Consider the following 4555-nt stretch of genomic DNA (forward strand, 5'->3'; position numbering starts at 1 on the left):
ATGCTTCCCGTGTGGTCCAAGTGGCCAGTGGACCTCACATCCTGAGGAAGGTATACGGGTGAAATAGGGACGGGATCGACTGAGTAGACCTCAGTAGCGGAGGAGCTTTCACTGCCCAGGCGTGCGCGCTGGGGGCCCGAGAGCCCAGCGCCTGCTCCCCTATAACATGTAGGCAAAACACAGACATAGGAAAAAAAAAATCAAAAAAAATTTTTCTAAACTGTGAAAATACCCATTTACATCTAATAGGATACAATAAAAATGTTGGGAAGAATGTGGAAAAACTAAAACCTGCATATAATGTTGGTGGGATTAAGACAGAGCAGTTACTCTGAAAAATAATTGGTCAGTTCTTCAAAATGTTAAACAGGTAGGGCAAATGGCTCAGGAACGTGCTTGCCACACAAGCATGACAACCCGAATTTAGATGCCTAGCATCCACACAGAAGCCAGTCATAGCTACCATGGCTGTAACCCCAGAGCTGAGGGGGCAGAGACAGGCAGAACCTAGGGGCTTGCTGGCTAGCCAGTGTAATAATCAGTGAGCTCCAAGTTCAGTAAGAGTGTGTGTCTCAAAAAATAAGGTAGAGGGTCTGGAGAGATGGCTCAGCAGTTAAGAGCACTGGCTGTTATTGCAGAGGACCCGGGTTCAGTTCCCAACACCCACATGGGTGCTAACAACCATCTGTAACTCAGTTCCAGGGGAATCTGATGCCCTCTTCTGATCTCTGCAGGCATGGCATGACATGGGTGCACTTACATACATGTAGGCAATACACTCGTACACAAAAAAACAAAAATTATAGTTAAAAAATAAAAATATTTTAAAAATAAGGTAGAATGATTAAGGAAGAAAACCAATGTCGACTCCTGGCCTCCACCCATCTGGGTATACACATACACACACACCTGCACAGTTCTGTACACACACTCAAACACCTACATATAACACATACACACAAATGTTAAAGTATCACATCTAACAATTCTAATTCTAGGTATATACACTCAAGAAAACTAAAGATTTAAGTTCACACAAACCCTATCCACAGATGTCCACAGAAGCATCATTCACAATAGGCAAAATGTGCAAACAATCCAAATGTCCATCAATGAATGAACAAAACTTGTTATATCCGTATGGGCTAAATTGTGTCTGGAAAAAAGATATGTTGAAATACCCCTAATACCTTAGAGTATGGACTAATTTGGAAAGGTTTTTGCAAATACATTTACTTAAAGTAAGATCCTAGCCAGGCATGGTGGCACACACCTTTAATCCCAGCACTCAGGAGGCAGAGGCAGGTGGATCTCTGTGAGTTCGAGGCCAGCCTGGTCTACATGATTGAGCTCTAGGCCAGCTGAGACTACAGGGAAACCCTGTCTCAAAAAAAAAGACCAAAAAAAAAAAAAAAAAAGATCCTGCTGTAGAAGGGTGAGCTCATTATGCAATGTGAATGGTGTCCTCACAAGAAAATGGCTGTGCAAAGACACAGGGAGAATACTGCATGCCAATGAAGGCAGAAACTGGAGTTATACAGCACAAGTGAAGAAATGTCAAAGACTACAACAACCACCAGAAAGTGGGCAGAAGACTTCCTATAGGTTTCAGAAGAAGCATGCTTTGTCAGCACTTAACTTTAGCATTCTCATCTCAAGAACTGAGTCAATACATTTCTGTTGGTCTAAGCTACCCAGCTGGTAGTACTCTGTGATAGCTGTCCTGGAACTAGGGAACTAATATATCACATACTGGAGTACTATTTGGCCGTATAAAGAATTAAATGATGCATGCTACAGTCTGGACAAACCTTGGTAACATTAATCAAAAGAAACCAGACTCATATATATAATATACAAATGTCCAGAACAGACAAACTTACAGACAGAAACTTTAATGACTACCTAGGGAAAGTGGGGTAGGAGACAGAGGCTGAGAAAACAGTGAACACTAATGGGCACACAATTTATTTTGAGATGGCTAAGAAGAAAAAGTTTCACTGGGCATGGTGGTGCACGCCTGTAGTCCCAGCACTCGGGAGGCAGAGGCAGGCAGATCTCTGTGAGTTCAAGGCCAGCCTGGTCTACATAGTGAGTTCCAAGCCAGCTGGGACTACAGGGAGACCCTGTCTCGAAAAGACCCCCCCCCCCAAAAAAAAGGAAAAAGTACCTTATGGGCATTTTTAATTTGTATCCAGTTCCTCATCAGTGATGCTTAGTGTATATATATATAGAGAGAGAGAGAGAGAGAGGCTGTTCCTGGTTATTTTCTAAATTATTCAAAATTTTTGCTCATTTATCTATTGAACTATTTTTGTATAAAACTAAGTGGAATAACTTCGGAAGTTGCATTAAATATCTTTTCCACCTTGAAAAACAGTAAAAAAGGGGCTGGAGAGATGGTCAGCAGCATTGGCTGCTCTTGCAGAGGATGGGGTTCAGTTCCCAGCACCCACATGGCAGCTAACAACTGTCTGTAATTCTCGTTCCAGGTGATCCAATGCCCTCTTCTGACCTCTGCAGGCACTGCACAACACAGGTGTACTTACACACATGTAGGTAATACATACATACACATAAAATAAAAATTTTTTTAAAAAAGAACTGATAATAGTGACAGCTGCACAACTCTGCAAAAATACTAAATGCGATTAGTATTGTACACTTCTAGTGGGTGAATTGTTTACTGTGTGAATAGCTCATTTTTTAAGAATTATGAAAGAATTAACAATAATATGACAAAATTGGGGGGCTGGTACTTGAAACAGATTATTAGGGAGGGATTGTTACAACATTTGAAATTTGAGCTGAAATCTCAAGGATAGGAAAAAACCAGAGACGGAACATTTCAGGCAGAGGAAGTGATACAGGGGACCTAGCTAAGAACAAGTTTGGTGCATTCTGCTGAGAAGCAAATGTGGAGAGAATATAAGTGAGGTGGAGTACTAAGAGGTGAAATGGGTACACAGGCAGGAGCTAGGCAGTATGCTAATGGATGGAGCATCCTTAAAGTCTATTAGATGAATACAGTCGCAGTTGCTTCCTTTCATAGTAAAAAATCTATCATCAAAAGGAATAAAGCATTTATAGAAGTCCATTCACAAAACTACTGTAGCTCTTGGGCTTATGACAGGACTAATTTTGGTAAAGCCTAGTCTAAATCTAGCCCTGGGCAAATAGGTTCAGTTTTGAAAGCTTAAACATCACAGCAAAAATTGGTCTCCTGTACCCATTTAACATTAACCAAATAAAGCCCAATCAGCCTGCTCTAGAGATGAGAGGCTTTCTAAGCCATGTGCTGTTTTCTGACTCAAAGAAAGTTCCAGCCACTAAAGAAATAAGACAAAAATCTGACCACTCAGAAAAACAAACAAACAAAAACAATGAGTCATCTAACTAGGTACATACATTATCACCTAGTTAACCAATTCCTCCCCTTGGGATTCAGGAAATATTTGCACTTTTACAGATCAAAAAATTCTAAAATGAATTAAAAAAATCCCTTGTCTCTTTTAGCTTCAAGTTGGACCTCCACTTCATCAAAGAAAAGTGACATGGCAAAATTCAAGAAGGGCAGTGCTCTGGTCACCCTAAATGCTCTCTTTTTACTTTCACTTAAACAGCTCTCGGATCTTTTCTATTATTTATTTATTTATTTATTTACTTAGAGAGAGAGAGAGAGAGAGAGAGAGAGAGAGAGAGAGAGAGAGAGAGAGAGTGTGTACGTGCATACTCTTGTGCAGCAGACAACTTGCAGGAGTCTGTTCTCTCCTGCTACCAGTTAGGTCCTTGGGATCTAACTCAGGTCATCAGGCTCAAGTTCTCTCATCTTAAACTATCATACAGCTAATGGCAAACACTGTTGACCCCATTATGAAAATACTACAGTAAGACCCAAAGATGGGCCCAAGGAACACAAGTGAAGATCTGAGATCTAAGACAACAGACACGTAAGTCTGAGCTTACATAGGACTGGCTAGCCCATTTAGTAAATGTAAGATAACAAAGCAATGTGGCCAGAGGTCAAGGCTGCAAATAAACTCAGTAAATTTATCACAACACATTTGTACACAACGCCACTCATCTCCAAAAACAGAAAAAACAGAAATGGAGGGATGGCTCAGTGGGTAAAGTGACTGTCATACAAGCATGAGGACCTGAGTCTGGATCCCCATAACCCACAAAAGGCTGGAGCAGCACACATCTGTAACCCCAGGTCTCCTACGGTGAGATAGGAGGCAGAGACAGGAATCCCCAGAATCCTGTAGGCCAGCTAGCCTGTTGTATATAGCGGAGAATCACAAAAGACACCATTTCAAACAAGCTAGATAGGGAGAACTGACACCAGGGTTGTCTCCTGACTCAGAAATCAGTGCTGAGACATGTGTGTATCCACGCTCGTACATATTCACACACATACAAGACTTTAAAAAGAAAAAGTAGCAAAAGATAATGAAAATAGCATTATTTTCCTATTCACCCAGAAAAAAAAAAAAAAAGTCAGTTATAACCTAGGAGGTATGTGAGAATTAAGAACAAGGCAAAAAAAAAAAAA

The 4555-nt window shown here is 40.9% G+C and overlaps 1 protein-coding gene across 1 annotated transcript in view; it reads right to left on the reverse strand.

The window, feature by feature from the left end:
- Window positions 1-4555, reverse strand: part of Pold3 (DNA polymerase delta 3, accessory subunit) — a 42892-nt gene that overhangs the window by 36879 nt on the left and 1458 nt on the right. The gene's annotated exons all lie outside the window — the stretch shown is intronic.

The sequence above is a fragment of the Nannospalax galili genome, unplaced genomic scaffold (assembly GCF_000622305.1).
Source record: "Nannospalax galili isolate Female #2095 unplaced genomic scaffold, S.galili_v1.0 scaffold278, whole genome shotgun sequence".
NCBI classification, from domain to species: Eukaryota; Metazoa; Chordata; class Mammalia; order Rodentia; family Spalacidae; genus Nannospalax; species Nannospalax galili.